General features: G+C 43.1%; 1 protein-coding gene across 4 annotated transcripts in view; it reads right to left on the bottom strand.

The window, feature by feature from the left end:
- Sox5 (SRY-box transcription factor 5) overlaps positions 1-23,316 on the bottom strand; it is an 857,426-nt gene that overhangs the window by 754,517 nt on the left and 79,593 nt on the right. For 2 of the 4 annotated variants that reach the window (XM_070011777.1, XM_070011776.1), the window contains exons 2-3: positions 10,873-10,916; positions 493-604 (exon numbers count right to left, since the gene is read on the bottom strand). The gene's annotated coding sequence lies outside the window, so the exon portion shown is untranslated. Of the gene's footprint in view, positions 1-492; positions 605-2,757; positions 2,784-10,872; positions 10,917-23,316 lie in introns of those variants that run through there. The other 2 variants (XM_070011778.1, XM_070011779.1) reach the window with 2 other exon arrangements.

Genomic DNA, 23,316 nt, shown 5'->3' on the forward strand with positions numbered 1-23,316 from the left:
AGGCTGGCTTTGAACCATGATCCTCAGATCTCAGCCTCCTGAGTAGCTAGGATGACAGAAATGAGCCACCATTTTTATTTTAAAAACTAAAAGTGAAAAATAAACAGGGAACCCAGAATAGTGCATTATTTATTCATCATATATGTCACGAACCCAGTACTAACAAATGCAGACCGTTTTTCTTTTTGCTAGTCCTAGGCCTTGAATTCAGGGCTGGGGTGCTGTCCCTGAGCTTCTTTTGCTCAAAGCTAGTGCTCTACCACTTAAGCCACAGCGCCACTTCTGGTTTTTGGAGATAAGTCTAATGGACTTTCCTGCTTGGGCTGGTCTCAAACTCTAAGTGGCGCTGTGGCTCAAGTGGTACAGCACTAGCCTTGAGCAAAACAGGCTCAGGGACAGCTCTCAGGCCCTGAGTTCAAGCCCCAGGAGGGGTGCAAAAGCAAAAAAACAAAAACAAAAACAAAGGATGAAAGAGATAAGAGTCTCACAGACCTTCCTGCTTGGGCTGGCTTTGAACCATGATCCTCAGATCTCAGCCTCCTGAGTGGCTGGGATGGCAGGAGTGAGTCTCACGGGTACCCAATTCCATTTTGTGTCTTTAATCCTAAAAAAGAGCAAAAAACCTGAATATGTTACAAACTATGTCGCGATTGCTGGACAATCAACAGCTCCAAATATCCACGTTTGTCTGAGGGGATGAGGGGATATGTGTTACATTTCAAGGATGATGGGTGCTCATTACACTCCAAGTAGTCTACTTGATGGACCTGATCAGAATGAATGAAGTCATGATTGTAAGGAATGAAGGAATGATTCTAAGGTTGACTCCTTTGTAAAGCAGCCTCAGCTCGCGATTGGTGGGGATCGTTCATGGTCTTTAATGTCACACCTGGACTAAGGGGATTCTTCATGATGTTGTTCTTGCTGACTGGCCACAGCTTCAACTTAAAAGCCCACTCTAATCCTTGGTGTAAAAGTTGACTGACCCTAGGGTAAAGGAAAGAGTTGTCCCCCAAACCCAAGAACCGCAAGACGGATGGAAATCTCGACAACTGGGAATCTGGATGCCAAGAGAAGGGTATTTATGGTTCTTAATGAAAGCCATCCTGCCATTACCCTGCCAACACTCAAGTCCTGGGAGTTTCATAGTTAAAGGCCATGGTAGCAGGTGGAGTGAATCGATATTGTGTATGAGCCGTTCGGTCATGCTGACCAATGCCTAGATCTCTTTCCACTTCCCAACCCTCTGAAATGAGGAGGGTCAATGCGAAGGGACAAGTGACATTTGCCGCTTCTGAAATAGAGCATGTTTTATTTCAGCTGGTTCTGGACTTGAACTCAGGGCCTGGACACCGACCCCGAGTCTTTTTGCTCACGGCGAGCGCTCTACCACTTGCACCACAGCATCACGTCAGGTTTTCTGGTGGTTCATTGGAGAGAAGTCTCAAAGACTTTCTTGCCCAGGCTGGCTTCAAACTGAGATCCTCAGATCTCAGAATCAGAATGCAATGGAGGGCTGGGTTGTAAGATCACCTCCACTTACCACCAAGGTTGTAAAGGGCATTTTAGAGCTCTGGGTAACCACCATCATGAGCCAGAGGTGTGGGCCTTGGCCTACATTTCTCCGCACAGAAATCGAACAGAAATCAGTCACGGGTGGAGTTGCATGGATCAAGACACATGGCACTCACCAACTGACATGTGGAGTTGAAACCTCTTTGAGCAAGTACTTAGGAATAATTAGAAAAAATGAACTAATCTCCTGGTGCCATTCTTCTGAACAACTCATGACCTGTGTAATGGAAGGAATGCCAGAGAGCTGACATTTGGCCTTCTTTTTATTTGTTGGGAATGGGAGTGGGGGACATGGACGAAAGGAGGAAGGGTTGAGCGAATTATGTTCAATGTACATTAGGTGAAAATGGATCTGTGTCACTGGAAGGTAAAGATGAGAGAAGAGAAATGAGAAGAATGGGAAAAGGGGTGAACTGATTAAAATACACTGCATTCAAGATCTGACTTGTGGAATTAAAACCCTCTAAAACTGATTGGATACACAAACATGTACGCATGCATGTGTATATTATATATGCACACGCATAGATGCACACAACTTGCATATTAACTTTGCATACACAAAAGTTTATGTTTATACACATGACACATGCGCATAGGTATACATCTGTCTCTATGTTCTTTCTGTTTTCTTTCCGTCATTGCTTGTTCTTTTTTTCTTTTGTGCCAGTCCTGAGGCTTGAACTCGACCTGGGCGCTGTCCCTGAGCTTCTTTTGCTCGAGGCTAGGGCTCTACCACTTTTGAGCCACGGCTCCATTTCTGGCTTTTTTCGTATGATTAGTTGAAGATGAGAGTCTCGTGGACTTTCCTGCCCAGACTGGCTTTGAACTGTGGTCCACACATCTCAGCCTCTTGAGCAGCTAGGATGATGCACCTGGCTGTTTTATTTATTCTTGGTAAAAAAAAAACATTTTATTTATTCCAGCATACAAATGATTACTTTCCCAAAACGCTATTTACTTTTTGTGTTAATACTAAAATAATATGTAGAAAAGAAAATAAGAAACAAACAATTATCTACTTTCTTAAGGATAATTAGATGAGATCATCGATAATTAAAGAATTTGAATTTAGCTGGGCAGCAGTGGCTCACGCCTCTAATCCTAGTTACTCAGGAGGCTGAGATATGAGGATCTGGTTTGAAGTCATCCCAGGCCGAAAAGTCCCTCTGAGACTCTTACCTCCAATGAACCACCAGAAAACCAGAAGTGGTGCTGTGGCTTAAACCGGAAGAGCGCCAGCCTTGGGCAAAAGCGCTCGGGAACAGCACCCAGGCCCTGAGTTCAAGTCCCATGACTGATTAAAAAGAAAAAAAGAATTAGAATTAATATTTTCAGAATTGTGAATTCCTAGAACGTGATTACCTATGTAGAGTTATGTCCAAAGTGGAGAATTCTCCAAGAGTCCATTCTCATGGGAATAGATTTATTCTGAGATTTCTTGACCTTAAGCAGGAAAGAAAACTGCAAACTGGAGAACCGTTTTGTCCGTGACATTTAGAAAGTCCCAACGGATTCTGAAATAAACTGATAAGGCTCCTGTTTTCTTGCCCCCCTAATCCTTGGAACTTGCTAGATAATATATTTTTTTCCTTCCTGTGACTCCATCAGATTGGAGTCAAAAAGTGTACTACGATTACAAGTCCATCACAGGGCTTCAAGGAGTTCAGGGACGTTCAGTCTAAAGCTCAGGGTGCCTCTTTCTTTGCTTCTTCTCTCATTCTGGTGCTCTACCATTTGAGCCATGCCTCCACGTCTGGAATGTTTTTTTTGGTGGTTAATTGGAAATAAGTGTCTTCTGTACACTAAGCTCAGAGAGACAAATGGTGCATGTTTTCTCTCATAGGTGGGCGTGAGATCTAAAATGTCACTGGATATGATAAATGACACAGGACCCTAGACACCCACACACAGGGAGCCCCAAGGAGGAGCTCTTGGGGGGAGGGACACAAAGGGCCAAGGCCTCTGGGCCTCCGATCAGAGAAAATGATGTTGACCCCAATGGACTCCAGGAAATGGGGACACGAGGCTGTTTCTTTGTTGTTGTTATTGTTTTCTTTTCTCTTTGTCTCCTGGGTGGGTTTCTCTGGGAGGGTGAGGGGGACACAGAAATGGGGGGGGGGGACAGAGGGAAAACCAAGGCAGCTGTGGTCCTCACTGGACACCAGGTGGAGAATGAACTCTACCACTGGTGGGTGGGGACGGGAGGGAAACACTGGGGGAGAGAGAGAGAGGGAAGGGGAGACAGGGTCCAAAAAGAAAATGGAATCATGATCTGACGGATGGAACTGTCACCCCTCTGCACATCATCTTTATCATCAAAAGCAAAAGGAAAATGAGCAGGCCAAAAATATACCATGATGGAATTACCCACTGGAGGAGGAGGAGGAGGAGGAGGAGGAGGAAGAGGAAGAGGAAGAGGAAGAGGAAGAAGAGGAAGAGGAGGAAGAGGAAGAAGAGGAAGAGGAAGAAGAAGAAGAAGAAGAAGAAGAAGAAGAAGAAGAAGAAGAAGAAGAAGAAGAAGAAGAAGAAGAAGAAGAAAAGAAGCAGAAGCAGCCTTTCTTCTTTTTCCATCCAAAAGGAGGAACGTTGAAAATATCAGGCGGTGCATTACAAAGTGAGAGAGCTCTGCCCTTGAACCCCAAGCTCAGGAGACCCCCCCAAGCCCACGTATCCATTTTCATCCCGTTTTTGGTTGCTGACCGCAGAGATTTCTCCGTTCTTGAACCTAGACGGAGAAACACACCGGTGTGTGCTGACCCATCTTGCAAATTTATGATGCATTGTAAACTTCCTATTTTCTGAAGTTCAGCGGAATCCTCTCCCCTTGAGAGGGAAGCGGGGACTATGGTCATCATCTAATATAATTCCATGTGATGTGTCTTTGTGGACTTCAGGGCTAATTTTTACTGACTGCTCTCATGGGAAGAAGAGAAAGAAAACTCTCTGATTTTATGACGTCGAAAATCTAGGACTGACCCTTCCTGACCTGTTTGCACAACTTGGGAGGGTTTGTATTCCTGCAACAACTCAACAGCTCAAAGATACAAACTCTCCTGTCTTTTACCAAACTTTTGGCTCACTAAAAAAGTAAAAAAATCAGTGTATCTCTGGTACCATGGCTCATGACTGTCATGCTGGCTATTTACAAGGCGGAGATCGAGAGGATCGCGGTTCTGAACCAGCCCAGGCAAGTTCCTGAGACACTTATCTACAACAGGAAGTGTTCAATACTCCCAGTTGGCTTAGACAAAAAGCAAGATCCTAAGTCAAAAACAAGCAGCAGTGGAAGGGGGCTGATGGCTCATGCCTGTAATCCCAGCTACTTAGGTCACTGCAATCTAAAGATTGTGATTGGACGCCAGCCCAGACAGGAAAGTGCCTGAGATTCTTTGCTCCACTTAACTAGGAAAAAGCCAGAAAGTGGAGATGTGGCTCAAGTGGTAAGACCCCGGCCTTGAGCAGAAAAGCTACACATGAGCTCCAGGCCCTGAGTTCAAACCCAATGGTAGCACAAAATTATGTATATGAACTAGGCCAAAAATAGAATGGAGGCATGGCTCAAATGACAAGGCACATGCTTACTTAGCAAGCCACAAGGCCCTGAGTTCAAACCCCATAACCGCCAATAAACAAATAAGTCATCTTCCAAAAAGCCAGTTTGCAATACCGTGTTGTAAGACTGGTACATAAGTAGATAAAGCCATGATCCTAAAAGCACCATTGGACACCTACGGTTGAAGAACTCTGTCTAACAGTATAGATGAACAGGGAATTTGAAGTCCAATTACCAAGGCTTAAATAACACTGATGTTACTCATTAACTGTGTGATCCTAAGCCAGACAAATAACCTCTCTAGGCCTTGTTTATGTGGATAAGAAGAATTAAATGAGTGTATGTGAAGTTATTAACAGTGTATGCTTCAGAGTTGGCCATCCAATGATATCATATGTTTGAATTACTAAAGGCGGCCCTGGGACTTTGAATGTCCACAACTTTCTGATAAAAATGAAATGATTTCGCCAGCCTGTCTCAAATAGGGATAAAGTTCAGAAGAGCAATTCAGGAAAGCTTCTGTGACTCACACTTATAATCTCAGCCACACGGGAGACTGAGATCTGAGGACGGCAGTTCAAAGCCAGCCCAGGCAGGAAAGTCTGTGAGACTCTTCACTCCAATTAACTACTAAACAGCCAGTAATGGCACTGGGGTTCAAAATGGCGGAGCACTAGTGGAGCCTGGCACGGGTGGCTCACGCCTGTAATCTCAGGAGTACATTTGTTAAAGGAAGAATCTGCCCATTTGAAATCTAAGCGACAGGTTGAATTAGCCTGCAGGGCATCCAGGGAGATTTCCGTAAGGGAAATCCAATCATGTAACTCTGGTAAAGATGCTAAAACCATCAAATCAACAGTGTTATTCGTCTGGGCTGTTCACCGACTGGCAGAGTCTTTGAAGGATCGTAAAACACTCAAAGGGAAGTCAGGAAAGGCGGTAAATTCATGCTTTTATGGCTGCTGTGACAAGGAGGTATAAGTTCAAACACTGGCCTAAAATATGTAAGTGCCATAGAATCATATGAGTACATGCTAAAGGAGGTGTCTCTTATTAATGTGTGTATTTAATTTGTAAAGATGGTCTCATCTAAAAGCATCAATAACATTGAAACGAATTATTCACTCTTGGTTAGGAGGCTAGAAGGAAAACACCACAGAGAGATATTTACAGCTAAAGAGCTGTCATTTAAGACGGTGATTTAATTCATTACAAAAATTCTCATCCTGGGAGTCAAGATATCATTTTCTAACCGTTTTCATATTTATTGGTGACACAAAAGCATGTGTTTTCCCTTAGATCACAGAGACCGATCTTTAGTCTGTGTATGTGTGTGTGTGTGTGTGTGTGTGCCGGTACGAGGCTTGAAATCAAGGCCTAGCATTCTTGCTTGGTTTATTTTCTGCTCTTGGAGGGCGCTCTACCACTTGAACATGGCCCCACCTGCAGCTTTTTGCTCATTAACTGGAGTCCTTCAGTTTTCCCTACCATGGCCAGCTTTGAATCTCGACACTCAGATCTCAGCCTCCTGAGTAGCTGGGATTACAGGTGTGAGCCACGGGTGCCAGGCTTCCAGAAGTTAACATTGCCTACAATTTATTTTCAAGGACCATTCACAAGAGAGAACTCAGTAAGTTGATTTCTTTTGTCAGCTGCAACCAAGATACAGAACCGACCATATTTAAGTTGTTCCCAAACCTGAAATCTCTTCCTCTTTAAAACCTGGAGGTCCAACTGAATTATAGTCATCATCTCTTTAGTTCTGAAAACTTGATCATCCCTACAATGTTCATATTACGATTTCACCACACTGTGGCTTTATTATAGAAGAAATGATCTAAATGGACCCCTATTGTCACTACAGGGCAAATAAAAAGCAGAAAGTTCTCACTGTGCATTTGAAGAAGGCTTTTTAGGTAGTCAGGTGATGGTGGCACACACCTGTAATCCTTGCTACTCAGGAGGCTGAGATCTGAGGATCCGATCAGAGCTTGCTTCCCTTTGTTGAAAAGGTGAAGGTTTTCCACTTAATAAGGGAGGGGGGGTGGAAATCTCGTAGGCTGGTGTTGCTAAATTCTACAGAAAAAATATTGTTCATGTGTCTAATTTATGAATTTTTTAAAAATCTGGATCCATCTATTCCTCATAGTTATACGTGTATGGAATAGGAGGGAATGGGCAATAGCTACGGGTGTGGTCATGTTGAATTTCAGACACCTGCTGAGGGTTTGTGATTGTCTCCTGGGACTGGAGGGTGACGAATCCTGTATGCACAGATGTATGGAATAAGCCAATTTCATCCTCGCTACTCAAGAAAGATGCTGCACTCAGGATCATGGTTTGAAGCCAGCCCAGGGGGAAGAGTCGTTGAGATTTTTTTTTAACGTTCCAATTAGTCAGCAAAAAGCCCAAGTGGAGGTGTGGTACAAGTGGTAGAGCACCAGCCTAGAGTAGAAAAGAGCCAAACAAGAGTGTAATGCCCTGAGTATGAACTCTAGTACCACACACACACACACACACACACACACACACACAGATTCATTTCTCAGCCCAGAGTCTCTCTAGTGACACTTTATCCAGAAAGTGACAATCGTGTTCTAATAGAACACCATCTGCAGAGAAATAATCACAAATGCAAACATACCCCCAAATGAGTCTCATCTCTCGTTCTGCTCAAAACAAACAACCCCTCCGCACCTCACCCTCCACCGCCTCTGACCCAAGTGGCCGAATCTACATTTTTCCTATCATGTTTGATATTGATGCAACCTCTCTCCTCCCCCCCTCCAGCTAATCTTACGAAGCACGATCCTTTTCTCTTCCTCCTCCCTCTCCAAACTGAATTCCTGACCCTCATGAACTCTGTGCAAATGAGCCAAAAGAACGTCGTTTAGAGCAAGCTCGGGCTGACGCTTAAAAGAGCGTCTGGGTATCAGGGTGGACATTGATGATGTGACCTGGCTTTTAGCACTTTTGAATTGTGGTTTCTTGTTTGTGTGTGTGTGTGTTTTGTTTTCTCCCTCCTCTCCCTAGATAAAGTGGCTGTGGCATTCTGGGGTGGCGTGCTAGAAGGAGCAAGTTCATGGCAAGTTCAGAGAAAGGAATGCTAAAAGAAAAAAAAAAAGAGTATATTGGACTCAAAGCATTGTGGGTAGTGACACAGAGTGGACCAAACAACTCTCACCAACAGGGAGAAGGGAAAGCACAAATCGTGCCACGACACTGTTAACGTTTTATTTATTTATTTATGTGTGTTTTTAGGGAACTATTTTTACGGTATGTGGTGTCATGAAGAGCAACTCACCTCGCCTCAGAATAAACCTTCTTCTGTGTATTACAACAACAAAAGAACAAGAAATGGGTAAATATGTCGGCTGGAGATAAGAATTTTTGAATCAAAAATAATGCATGGAAATCCTACCTTGAACTGTTCTGTGGATTTGTGGAAGCAGGCAAGTTAAAGCACTGGCATTTCAATGAACACGTAAGTCTAAACAAGGTGTTAAAAGAAATTGGACTCTCCCAGAACTTCTAAAAGAAGCAACTCTAGGAAAGCTACACCCAGAGAAATATATATAATAAAATCTGTAACAATAAAATATAAGATATATATATATATTAAAGTTATCTGTGGGGAGGAAAATGAGCTGTAGAGGTTTGTAGTAGAAACAATTTTTAAAATTTTAATGTTGTTGGTTGTGGGACTTGAACTTGGGGCCTGGGCACTGTCCCTGAGCTCTTTCACTCAAGGCTGGCACTCTTCCACTTTGAGCCACAGCGCCACTTCTGGTTTTCTGGTGGTTCATGGGAGATAAGAGGCTCATGGATTTTCCTGTCAGGGATGGCTTTGAACCCTGATCCTCAGATCTCAGCCTCCTGAGTAGCTGGGATGGCAGACATGAGCCACCAGTGCCTGGCTCCGATTTTTGTTATATATATTGCTAGAAAGCAATCTTAACTGCATCACGGCTATACTGTGTGGAGTTTATGTCTTGTTAGTTAGTGTTTATATGCTATATCTTTTTACTTGCTTTCATGTATTCATTCACTCCATAAACATTTGTTTTGTTTCAGGCAATATTATTAGGCGCCAGGAACTCATGAGACATAAGACAAACAAAATTCCCCTACCCATAAGCATTGAGTACCAAGGAGTAGAAATAAACCATACACGACAAATATAATATATTAGAAGGAGATTCATAATAAGGAGAAAAGTTAAGCGAAGAGATGGATCGTTTACATGATTGGAAGGAAGCTCTGCTCTTTTAAAAGTTGTAAGGGGGAAGCCCTGTCATCCCAGGAGGCTGAGATCTGAGGATCTTGGTTTGAGGCCAGACTGGGCAGGAAAGTCTGTGAGACTCTTATCTCCAATGAGCCCCCAAAAAACCAGAAGTACCACTGTAGCTCAAAATGGCAGAGCACTAGTTTTGAGCAAAAGAGTTCAGGGACAGCGCCCAGGCCCTGAGTTCAAGCCCCAGGGTGGGCATTCCCCCCCAAAAAAAAGTTGAAAAAGTTTGTTAGGGGAGACCTTAACAAGGTCCCATTTGATAAAACTTACAGATGGCCAAGGAACAAGTCGGTGACTTAGGAGAGGAGAACATGAAGAAGTTAGGTACAGAGGTCCTGACGTAGCAAGTGTGCTAGTGATTTAGACAAAACTCCAGGCAGCCATTGTGACTGGTGGAGAGCCTAGCAGAGAACCTCGTACTGAGCTAAACAGGCAAATGGGGGGGCCAGGGTAGATGGGGAACCCCAATGCAAAAGCTAATGCTTTCATTCTGAAGGAGGTGGACAGGTATGAGAATGCATCACACGGCATCATTTCCTAACAGGAGTAGTGAATGTCGACCATGTTAGAGCAGGGGTCCCTGTATTACTAGGCCTCACAAAAGACAGGGAGCTATAGGAGAGCCCCAGAAGGCAAGGAAGAATATTGACACATGACTACTGTGAACCTAACACTGAAAGATGCTCAGCACTGGAAACCACTGACTTGATCCAGTGATACCATCCTTGCGTATTTACCCAAAGATGGCCAGCCAGGACACTTCAACAACCATGTTCATGCCTCACTGCTCACCACAGCCAAGGTATGGAAGCAGCCCACATGCCCTTCAATGAACAAATGGACCAGAAATATGGGATTATGTACGTATACGCATATGTGTGTGTCTATGTATCTATGTATAACATATAATATATATCATAAATAATATATATGCTACAGAATATGTATTACACATCATATATATGATATACTATATTATATATTGTATCTATTATATGATATATAATAGTTATATGACATATATAGTTATATTATATAATTATATTGTATACGTTATATAATATGTAATATTGTATACATTATATGATGTGTAGTATATGCTGTGACATTACATATGATACATACATATAATATGTATAATAATATATTATATAATGTATTATATAATATGTATCATATCTATTTGCAGATATGATATATTATATATCAATATAATATATATTAGATTATATATTATATGACATTACACACTATATTTAGTATTTAGTATATGAAAGTCTATATTCTATAATATTACACTGCATATTATAGTATATCCTATCTTCTATGCATATAATATACCATAGTCAGATTTTCATATCTATCATATATCACATTTATCATATATATGAATATATACACACATCTATCATATTTTTATTTAATAGATATATAATGGAAAGTTACTCACCCATCAGGAAGAGTATTATGTCATTTGCAGAGAAATGGACAGACCTAGAAAAAAAAATTGTGTGAAGTAAGTCAGGCTTCGAGGGATAAAAGACACATCTTTCCTCTCCTATGTGAGAGTATAGTATATAATATATATATATATTAGATTTTATATATATATATATATACACACACACACATATACATACATACACAGACTCAGGTTATGTGCAGATATACACAAGCATATTAACGAAGTGTCATATCTGCAAAAGAGGATTCCCATGGTATAACTCCTTTCAACAACGGATGTACAATTGAACACAATAAATATATGAAACCTGGAATTTCAAGCGTCCAATGGAAGAATGGAGTCCAGGGAAGGGGACAGATGAACGGAGAGCAGAGAAGACAACCATAGATTAAAAGCACACATGGGGAGAAATGGGGAGGCAGGAGGGAGGGGAGACACGGGTCCCGATGCATCATCTTCATAAATGGATGGGCGGAATTGAAACCCCTTGGTACAAGTGAAGCTAATAATAATGGCAATAATCATAGTCATAGAAAATCACGGGCCCAGTCACAGTGCCCACCAACCCATGAGACATATTTAGAGATCAAATGTATCTGACTCTGTCATGTCTAAGAGACCCCAAGTGTCCATCCACCTCCACTAGGCTCCTACCAATGAAAGAGAAGCAGGCAGTGTGGGCACACATCAAGGGCTTCGTGGAGGCCCACGCAAGATGTAGGAGGGAAAATGAGTTGTCACCGACTGCAAGACCTTTGATAAAGACTCGAGGAGATACCTTAGCTGCGGACAATAATATCTCCTGGCAGGTGACGGTGGCAATAATCAGTATTGCTCAAATCAGAGGGAATGATGTATGATCGATGTAACAGGCCAAGACTCAAGTTTCCTTCTGGAGGGGGAAAAAATAGATTGCGTAGAAAGCACATGGCAAATGCCTTAGCCAATACCCAGGCTAGAAGATACTTCATACAATGGCTGTGGGAAAGAAAAACAGAAAGCACTACTTTCTTACAGATGGATCGATTGTCTGGCTATAGAGAAATAATTCTAAATTATTGCTGCACGAATACTAAAATCCAGAAGGTAGAGATGCTCCCCCCAAATGCATAGCGTTCACTTGCTATTGTTTTCGTGCTGAGACTTGAACCCAGGGCCATGTGCATGCTCAGCATGAACTGTACAACTAAGCTAAACCCTCAGCCCTGAGAAGCCCGAGCTTCTTACACGAGTGTTTTTGCAAGTCTGGGAGAGAATGCGTTGTTTCTGAGTGAGGAAGATTGCTGTGTTTGAAGATTCCCTAAATACATTATTGCGATTTATTTTTTTTACTTCAATGCTATAGCTTTCATGAATGTCCACAAGATGCAAAAATGGTTCCATGTGTTTGGTTTCTGGACTTAAGTAGATGTCTAGGTGATTATCTTCAACTTAGACACCAAGAAGTTAGCTGCACATTAATAGCTGCTGCCTGTAGTCCCAGCGACGCAAAAGGCTGAGCTCTGAAGATCACGGTTCCAAGCCAGCCTGGGCTGGAAGGTCCGTGGTACTCTGATCTCCAAGGATCCACCAGAAAACCGGGTGTGGAGCTGTGGCTCAAGTGGTACAGTGCCAGCCTTGAGCAAAAGAGCTCGACACCAAGACCCTTCAAGCACAAAGCAAAAGAAGAAAGAGAAAAGGAAGAGGAGGAAGAGGAAGAAGAGCGGAAGAAGAAGAAGAGCGGAAGAAGAAGAAGAGCGGAAGAAGAAGAAGAAGAAGAAGAAGAAGAAGAAGAAGAAGAAGAAGAAGAAGAAGAAGAAGAAGAAGAAGAAGAAGAAGAAGAAGAAGAAGAGGAAGAAGGAAGAAGAAGAAGGAAGAAGAGGAGGAGGAGGAGGAGGAGGAGGAGGAGGAGGAGGAGGAGGAGGAGGGCTGCACACAGCTGGGCTTGGTAGCTCCCCCCTGTAATCCCAGCTACTGAAGAGGCTAGATCTGAGAATGGTGGCCTGAAGCCCGTAGGGTCAGGAAAGGCCGTGAGCCTCTGATCTCCAGTGAACCACCAAAAAGCAAGAAGAGGAGGTATGGTTCAAGTGGTAGCGCACCAGCCTTCAAGAAAAATGCACAGAGATAGTGCCCAGGCCCCGAGTTCGAACCCCACGACGGGTACAACCACCATCACAAACCACCACAAAATAAAAACCCCACAAGCACAAATAGCAGAATCTCGTAGCGTAATTTCCCAAGGGGGCTGACAGAAGGCTAAAATCAAGGCAAGAATAAATAATAATGAAACGTGCCACACTGTTGGCGGGAACGATTTCCCCAGGCTCCTCCTACGCTTGTGTGAGGCCCTCAGACAACTCCCAGCACAACTCCGGGCAAGTCCTTACTGTGTAAGTTCTGATTCTGAGCCTGCTGCAGGTGACTCCCACCTGCCATCCCAGCCACTCAGGAGGCTGAGATCTGAGGATCCAGGTTCATAGCCAGCCTGTCAGGAAATTCCACGAGACTCTGATCTCCAATGAACCACCAGAAAGATGGAAGCGAGGGCTGGGCAGGTGGCACAGTGGTAGAGTGTTCGCTTCGCCCGCTTGAGGTCCTGGGTTCGATTCCTCAGCACCACATAAGCAGAAAGACAGAAGTGGCGCCATGGCTCAAGTAGAGTGCTAACCTTGAGCTGAAGAGCTGAGGGTCAGCGCCCAGGTCCTGAGTTCAAGCCTCAGTACCAGCACTAAAAAGGAAGGAAGGAAGGAAGGAAGGAAGGAAGGAAGGAAGAAAGAAAGAAAGAAAGAAAGAAAGAAAGAAAGAAAGAAAGAAAGAAAGAAAGAAAGAAAGAAAGAAAGAAAGAGAGAAAGAGAGAGAGAGAGAGAAAGAAAGAAAGAAAGAGAGAGAGAGAGAAGAGAGAGAGAGAAGGAGGGAGGGAGGGAGGAAGGAAAGAAGGAAGGAAGGGAGGAAGGAAGGAAGGGAGGAAGGGAGGGAGGGAGGGAGGAAGGGAGGGAGGAAGGGAGGGAGGGAGGAAGGAAGGAAGGGAGGAAGGGAGGGAGGGAGGGAGGGAGGAAGGGAGGGAGGGAGGAAGGAAGGATGGAAGGAAGGAAGGAAGGAAGGGGAAAGTGGTTAGGAAGGAAAGTGCGAAATTGTCTATTAGTGAACTTGTGGTGGTCCCTACGGCTGTATGTCGCACGTGATCTACCTGGTGGTCAGATGTGCTCAATTCACAACCAGATCTAATGACTTACGTGTGCTTGAGAAGCTACCTTTTTGATTCCTACATTATGTAACCGTAGGGATCTTTTGGCGTGGAAAACAACTGACAGGCAAAGGAGGAGCTATAAATTCCACACCAAGTCCATGCAGGCAGGTCCAGAGAGAATCTCTACAACGGGCGATTCGTAATCATACCACTGGAAAGTGCAATCCTACAATTCAGAATGGGTTAAGCTGGTGATGCAAAGAATATATAATCCTACCATAGCTGGGCTCCAACTATGGTATATTGAATACAGAGACTGAGTCAGGTACCTGTGGTGCACACCTGTAATCCCAGCGACTCCAGGATCTGCGAGAATCACAGTTCAAAGCCATCCAGGGCAGACAAATCTGCAAGACTCAGGAAGCAGGGGAAACATATAAATAAAGAAAAGGGGGGACATTTCAACCTTTGAGTTTCTCTGAACTCATTGGAATTTAAAATAAAGGACTTAACATCCAGAAATTTCGGTGGGGGGGGGGGAACAAAAGAAAAAAATCAAATTCATCAAGGCCATTTTCCACCTGCCCGGCCTGTGAGAATCAGTGTTCTGTCTCCAGGTTCAGTGTGAAAGTGTGAAAGTTTAAGCTTCAGGAGAAAGGAGGGGTTAAAGGGCAGGAAAAGCGAAGATGGGGTTGGGGGGGAAGGAAAAGAAAATTCTGAGGATAAAGGAATTTCTGCCCTGCCAATTAACCTTACTGAAGACCTCCAAATTCCCTAGGCGACCTGCCTTCTACCTTCCTCTCTTTTGTTTTCAAATATGGGATTTTTTTTTCTTTTTCCTCAGGACTAATGTTAGAATGGAACATATTCTCCCTTTGATTTATGAGAACATTCGGGAAAATAAGGTCATGAAAGTTATAGCAAACCAGCTGGCTTCGGTGCAAAGTAATTAAACAGAAAGTCTTAAAAAACTTTAGGGAAAAAAAAAATCCTTCCTCGATTCCAGTGTAGAGAGACATACTGCTTTTCTTCCTTTGGCTTGGCAGTTCAAGGATCTTCCTTCCTCCGCCTTTTAAAATGCTTCTTCTAAATTTACATCAACGTTGGTCTAATAACACCAGGGAATCTAATATATATATATATATATATATATATATATATATATATATATATATATATATATACATACATACATATACATATACACAGAGTAGAGTAAGAATAGAACTAACAATAAGTGTGGTTAAACCTAGCGGTGGACCATGCATTTCAGAAAATGCATGGTTAGATCATTATATAATCATCGATGCCTATTAGCTCTGAAAAACAGTGAAGTGCTAGAATGTTCTTCTCCTCCTTCCTTCCTTCCTTCCTTCCTTCCTTCCTTCCTTGCTTGCTTCCCTTCTTTCTTACTTGCTTGCTTGCTTTGGAGTACTACTAGGGGTTTGAACACAAGGCCTCGTGCACTCTTTGTTGGATTTTGTTTTTCACTCAAGGCTGGTGCTCTACCACTTGAGCCACAGCTCCGCTTCCGGCTTTTGGGTAGTTAATGGGAGATTTGTCTCACAGACATTGATTTCAAGCCACAATCCTCAGGTCGCAAACGGCTAAACCAGTTGAATAGTTGGGATGACACGCATGAGCCATTGGTTCCTGGCTTTTGCTTTTTTTATTTTCCCTAAAACAAAGGCCACTATAATTTGAAATAAGCAATCCAAGAAACATAACTGATTTCTTAAATTAAGCAGTTGTTTATGGTTAAATGGCTGCACACTGTACACAAAAGCATGCCGTGGAATAGGAAACGTGCGTTATTGAATAGGAGGTTCACATATTTACACCCTGTGCTGCACTATTGTATTTATTTTCTTTTAATTCCTTAAACTGGCCAAAGTAATATCTTCTAGGTTAGGACGCACTGAGAAATGCTTCTGCAGCTCTAGGTTTAAGATCTTCTCTCTAAGATGCACGACTTCTGGAGTCCTCAGGGTTTCTACTTTTCTAAGAAAAACGAGAGCTTGCAGTCAGTTCCAGGCAGGTGTAAATCTGCCCACCCTCGCCCAGTGAAACTCTTGTTTCTCCAGCAGGTAGGAAACAAAGCCAATTTCTGATAAATAAACATGATAGCCAATTAAAGGAAACTGATGTATAGCAAGGTTAGCAGGCAAAACTCAGGCCAGTATTCTGAGATTATTTTTTCCTTTTGGCTCAAGAGCTCATATTTCTCTGTTCACCTCTCTTCTCCCTTTCTCTGCCTCTCTCTTTCTCTTAGTTCATGTGTGTGTGTGTGTGTGTGTGTGTGTGTGTGTTGTGTGTGTGTTGTGTGTGTGTGTGTGTGTGTGTGTGTGTGTGTGTGTGTATACTGGGATTTAAACTCAAGTTTAATACTCTTGCTTAGCTTTCTTTACACAAGGCTGGCACTCTACCATTTGAACCAAGCCTCCACTTCTGGGTTTTTGCTGATTAAGGGGAGCTAAAAGTCTCATGGAATTTTCTGCCTTGGCTGGCTTTGAACTATAATCCTCTGGGTTCAGCTGCTTAAGTAGGTAGGATAATGTGTGACTCACCAATTCCTGACCTCTTTTTCTTTTTCTTTCCTTTTTTTTTTTGCCAGTCCTGGGGCTTGAACTCAGGGCCTGGGCACTGTCCCTGAGCTCTTTTGCTCAAGGCTACTGCTCTACCACTTTGAGCCACAGCGCCATTGCTGGCTGTTTTGGTGGTTCATTGGAGATCAGAGTCTCATGGACTTTCCTGCCCTGGGCTAGCTTTGAACCGCGATCCTCACATCTCAGCCTCCTGAGTAGCTGGGATGACAGGCGGGAGCCACCAGCTCCTGGCCTAGCTCTTTCCTGTGTATTCATTTTCCTGTGTGCTGTAGATATCCACGAACACAGAGAATTGCCACAGTACATTTTGCCCACTGAAACCATAGGGTAGTCAAATTAATCCAATTATCTGTGACCCAGTTAGATAATATTGCTATAAGCAATGCTAGCTTTTCTTCAGTGAATGCTAATGTTTCCTCCTTCTTTGTCTTGGTTTAAGAATTGAGCCCAGAATCCCCTTTCTCTGTCTCTCTCTCTCTATCTCTCTCTCTGTCTCTCTCTGTCTCTGTCTCTGTCTCTCTGTCTCTCTGTCTCTCTCTCTCTTACTTACACACACACACACACACACACACACACACACACACACACACACACTGTACCTACTTAGTTATTCTATGCATACACTTGAACTGTTGGAGAGAGGCCATGGTGTCTCCTGGCATTTGGGAAAGAAAACAAAATCTAACCGGGAGAGAAGAAGAAATCATTGTGAGTTCTCAATAAAGGTCTGAACATTTCTCAGAACGAGTCCCGTACCAACTTATCATTTGCCATCTGGTTTAAGTGAGCAGCTTTTCAGAGGGTAATGGTAGACGCGGGGGCTAGTCTAGTGTGCTTCTACAATTCCTCATGAAACTGGACCCCGGGAGAATCTTCCAGGGCTTTCTGGTTTCAATCCCTCACCCTTGACATCATTTGTTTGGGGTTTTTGTCTCTCAGAGAGCATGTAGGGCAAGATCCAGGATTTTTCACTTTGGATTTGTTTATTTATTTATCTTGCCGGTCCTGGGGCTTGAACTCGGGACCTGGGCGCTGTCCCCAGGCTTCTCTGTGCCCAAGCTAGTGCTCTATCACTTGAGCCACAGCTCCACTTCTGGTTTTCTGGTGGTCCATTGGAGATAAGAGTCTTATGGACCTTCCTGCCCAGGCTGGCTTTGAACCACGATCCTCAGATCTCAGCCTCCTGAGTCGCTGGGATTACAGGCGTGAGCCACCAGCACCTCGCTCCACTATCTACGCTTCATGAGATTAACTTCTTAATTCTCTACTTTCAGAGTGGACCGGGGAAAGATGGTATAGATGTACAACAGGAATGTGACTCATTCATCAGGGAGAAAGATTTCACACTGTTGGCAAAGAAATGGATGGATCTGGGGGAAAAAGGAAATTATGGGAAGTCAGTCAGGCCTGGAGAGACAAAGGCTGCCTATCTTCTCTCATGAGTGGAAGTTAAACCTAATGTATAATTACATAGACAGCTGGTGGCTCCCGCCTGTCATCCCAGCTACTCAGGAGCCTGAGATCTGAGAATTGTGGTTCGAAGCCAGCCAGGGTAGGAAAGTCCATGAGACTCTCATCTCCAATGAACCAGCCAAAAGCCAAAAGGGAAACAAGAACATGAGGCCCTGAGTTCAAGCCTCAATATGAGCACAGACAGACAGACAGACAGACAGACAGACAGACACACACACACACACACACACACACACACACACACACACACACAGAATAAAATCCTTTTCTTTGATCATAGAAGGCCTCATCCCCAAATCTCCAATGTGAATTTTCAGCGTTGATTAGCAAAATTAATACACTTGGAAGGCACCCTTCAACTGAATTTTTATTTGAATTATTCCTGTGATAGTAATGAGTGATAATTTCCTCACGACACAGGTTAAAAGTCTGCAGCCTCTCATTTACCAAGGGCTCTATTAGCACCTCCTGTAAAATTAGACAGGAGAGAATGTGAAGACATGGATCATCTGACACACAGAGAAATCGTTTTCTCTCTTAAAAAGGTAATTATATGCTCCCTGCGACTGCATTTGCAGGCCAAATCAGAGCTTAGAGACGTGCACACAACTCAGTTCTCCAAAGGAATAAAACCACTGCAAGAAATGCTTTGCAGACCGCGTGGTGTGCACCTGTAATGCCAGCTATGCTGGAGGTAGAAGACAAGGAGGATCATGGTTTGAGGCCTGTTCAGGCATGAAGTTAGCAAGACCCTCATTGCAAAAGAAACAGCACCCGCTATGCAGGAGCTAGAGACGGAAAGAGGAAAAGACACCTAGGGAGGTGAAAGGAATCTCCTGGAATTTTCAGCCCCGGCTGGCTTTGAACCATGATCCTCCGATCTCAGCCTCCTGAGCGGCTGGGTGACAGACAAGATTCCTAACTCAGTTAAAATAGGAGAGAAAGATCTCTCTTTGGGGTCCGATGGTAGGCATCAGCTACAGATCGACCTGTTCTAACTTCCTGTGCCTGGATTTTGCACCTGTGAGTGTTTCATTATAATTCACCTGCGGGATTCTCGCTGCCTGATTAAATATAGCTTTTCCCCATAATAAACCAGGTAGCGTGCCCCGCTATAAATAAAAATTCAACAATGCCACCCTTTCCCCGAATCTGATTACCACTTATGATTTCACCGCCGTGCCAAAATAAATCATTTATTTTGAAAGATTAGTCAATTAAGACCTCTTCTCAGAGGGGCTTAGCTAGTATAAAATATTTACAATGACATCTCTCAACGAGACACTTAAGAAATCATTTGGCAGTTTGTTGTTTTTTTTTTTTCCTTTCTTTCTGACTTGTTCTTTCTCTTCTTCTGCCAAATGCCATACATTGTTTTAATGTCAGGTAGGAAGCAAAAGTTATTTATAGATTGAAATCTTAACACTATTAAAGCTAAATCTTCTATACAGCAACACTTTCCAAATAGAGAGCTTGACACTACATTTTTAAAGTGCAAATCACGGTGTATGCAATGCCAGCATATGGATTTCGTCTTCCTGATAAAATATCAGAGGTGTGAGGGAAAAAAAATTTCTAATAATGTCAAGGATGTATTCTTTTTCTACCTTAACCTGAAAATTAATTTTTGTGACTACACCTTTGTAACCTATTTTTTGTTTTTATTTTTAGCTATCTTTGGTTCATAGGAAAGCACCAGGCTAGACTTAAATATGAGTTTATGAGAACGAAGATGTTGCTTTTCCCAATGAAAAGACTGACATTTTTTATCTATGTCATTGTTTGTAAAGATGAGTATTTCTTACGTGGCTATCTAGACAGAACATTTTTAGCCTTGTGGGGACTCTAGGCTGACTGTCATAAAACCTTCAGATAAATCTCCTTAGAGAAATTCCGATCTGCATAGTTTCTATAGCTTTAAGAAAGTAGCTTCCGGATTTCACAAACAAATGTACTTTGAAATAGGTAAGACCAGGCATTGGTAACTCACGTCTATAATCCCAGCTATCCAGAACACTGAGATTGGGAAGATTGTGGTCAAAAGCCAGCCTTGGGCAGAAAAGTCCCTGAGACCCCATTTTCAAATAACTAGCAAAATTAAAAAGCTGGGCTGGATGGAGGCATGGATGGAGTTGTAGAGCACCAGGACTGTAATTGAGACACCCCCAAGTTCAATAGTAGAAAAGAAAGCAAAAGAAGAACTCAGGAAAGGGAGTAAAGAAAGCAGAATGCAGGATTGGGAGAGGGAGGAAGGTAAACCGGCTACAGAACCATTCCACTACCAGCTACCTTGATTCATACTTAAGGATTTCTGTTCCAACCTAGAGAAGCAAGAATTATCGCTTCCTATTCATTTATCAACATCTTTGAACTCCTACTTCATCTGAAATATAAGAGAACAATTTCTAGAGAGCCTCCAACAAAACTAGTTATTTAAGAGTCACTGGGCTCTGGTGGCTCATGCCTGCAATCTCAGTTACTCAGGAGGCTGAGATCTGAGGATTGTGGTTCGAAGCCAGCCCAGGCAGAAAAGTCTGTGAGACCCTTATCTCCAGTGAACCACCAGAAACCTGGAAGTAGAGCTGTGGCTCAAGTGGTAGAGCACCAGCCTTGAGCTGAAGAGCTGAGGGACAGCGCCCAGTCCGTGAGTTCAAGACCCAGGACCAGGAAAAACATATATGTACATATATACACACACACACACATATATGTATATATTTAAGAGGTGACATTGACATATTCATTCTCTATTAGATCTCATATCACCCAAGAACATAGAATCGCAAACAATGTCCCAGCCTCTAGAGTTACGTGGAGGAGAAAGATGTCTGTGCATCGTTTCCGTGTGATTCTCTTTTACAAAGTGGAGCATGAGGAAGTCTTTGGGGGCATCCAAATCTTTGTGGAGTTGTAAGGAGATTGCTTTTCACCTCCAGGCTTGATCTGCATCCCTATCTGCATAAGAGCAAGGCCACCCAAGGAAAACCACGGCTTGACCTTTCACCTTTGGACAGCTCTGGTCACAAGCCACCACGCTTCACCAAGGTGACATAAGTGATATTTTGCAGTCAAATCAAATTAGATGGAAATGAAAGGGGATTGGGGGGGGGGGGGGGGGAGGCGGGGAGAAAACCCTGAGGTCCAACCCAACGCCTGCTCTTCTCACTACAGAGTTCATCTCCATGACAACCAAATGCCACCAAGGTGTAAGGGGAAGTCGGCCACCACGCTGCTGGGAAAAGATGGCCAGCTGACCACGAGCAGGTCTTTGGTTCTCCGTGATTTGAGATCTCTCTGAAAGCTGGCACTACAATTTTGTTTTTAAGGAATTAAAAAAAAAAAAGGGAAGAGAAAGAGATTTCAGCCAGCCAGCCTGCAGAAGGGCACACTTCATCCACGTCCGTTCAATAGCGCAGGTGCTTGAGTTCTAAAAGCGCAGGCTGAAGGACTCAACTTCACCCCGAGGCCGCCGAGTGGATTAGATTCCAACGGCCCCGTTTCTCAGAATTGTATTACTATATATTTTAAAAAGAATACCTGGGACTTAACTTAGTCCAGAAAGTAGCCCGCTGCTCCCTCTGAACGCATTTGTTCCCGGCTGGAGGAATCATTTTTGTCTAGGGTGACAATAGACCATCTTATTTTTTGTTCTAGAATCTTCTCTCAGGGATACATTTTTTTCCCCTCCCGGCCTCCTCCCCTCTTGAAGAAAGCATGAAGAACAGCAAGACAGTGGGCAGTCATCATCGGGCGGCTGAAGGGATTCCCATCCCTAGAAGGTTCCAGAAGCCCTTCACTGGTCTTTGCCTCTTGCTAGAGATTCTAGTTCCACCAAGTCAGGTAATTTAGACTCTTGCATGTGATACGAGGTTGGGGAAATTACACTGAGATTACCAAATACACTTTGTCACTGAATAAATATTAAGAGTTGCTTTCCTGTCACAGGCTTGATTTCCAACTAAGTAGTTATGTAAGAAAGACTAGAGAATTTGGTCTTCTGTATTAAGTTATCAGATATTTACAGCAGGTAGGATAAAGATTAGACAGACGATAGACAGACAGACAGATCCTTGGGTAAACTATGTATATAAACTATATATTTATATAAATAGATATTATTTATATTCTATATTTATAGATGGATCCTTAAGGAAAATATTTATACATATTTATATTTTAGTTAATGAAGTCATTTCTTTTACAAGGTGGACAATGAAGAAATGATTTGTGTGTGCGTGTGCGTGTGTGTGTGTGTGTGTGTGTGTGTGTGTGTCAGTCTTGGGAGCTTAAACTCAAGGCCTGATGGCTGTCTCTGAGATTTTTGTTGTTGTTGTTCAAGGTTAGCATTCCACCATTTGAGCCACAGCTCCAGTTCTGGCTTTCTTTGGTGAATAACTGGAGGTAAGAATCTCACAGGGACTTCTTCGCACCAACTGAATCTGAACCTTAATCTTCAGATCTCAGCCTCCCGAGAAGCTAGGATGACTGGTGTGAGCCACCGGCATCTGACAAAGAAACAGTATTTTACAGGATAATTCTTCGCTTTGCTTCAAACTGATCATCAGAATCAGTATCGTGGCTCTCATCGAATACACTGAATTTGGAGCTGGCTAGTAGTGATACTTCCAAATGCAAAGAGACCATTGGTATCAATATGAAATCTGCCAACTGAGGGGCTGGGCAGGTGGCTCAGTGGTAGAGCGCTTGCCTTGCATGCCTGAGGCCCTGGGTTCGATCCCTCAGTACCACATAAGCAAAAAGAAAGTCTTTTGTTCTTTGGGTGATCTTTCTCCCGTGGCGTACCAATGTTTCCAGGGTTATAAGAACCACAAATCAATTCGGCTTCATATTACTCTTCCCATACAATTCTCCATCGGTCCAGTGGAAGACAATAGGTTGTGGTCTTGGGGAATCTCCTATCGGCTCCGTTATTGATTAATGGCATTTGTGGCTACATCATTTGCTCCTCTTTTGCCGCTCCCCTCAACTATAAACCTCAATCTAATTCTGTGTGTTTTCTGCTCATTCACAGCAACAGATAACAAGGGACAGATACTGTGCAAAGTGTCTAATAACCCACAAGCCATGATCATCCTGTTTCTACATTGAAAGAGGTATGAGGGGCCATTTTATAAAGCTAGGAAGACAGCCCAACCCTGTATTTATATACTGATACTATATGAA

This window comes from Dipodomys merriami, unplaced genomic scaffold, assembly GCF_024711535.1.
Source record: "Dipodomys merriami isolate MVZ:Mamm:240054 unplaced genomic scaffold, mDipMer1.0.p SCAF_84, whole genome shotgun sequence".
Taxonomy (NCBI): domain Eukaryota; kingdom Metazoa; phylum Chordata; class Mammalia; order Rodentia; family Heteromyidae; genus Dipodomys; species Dipodomys merriami.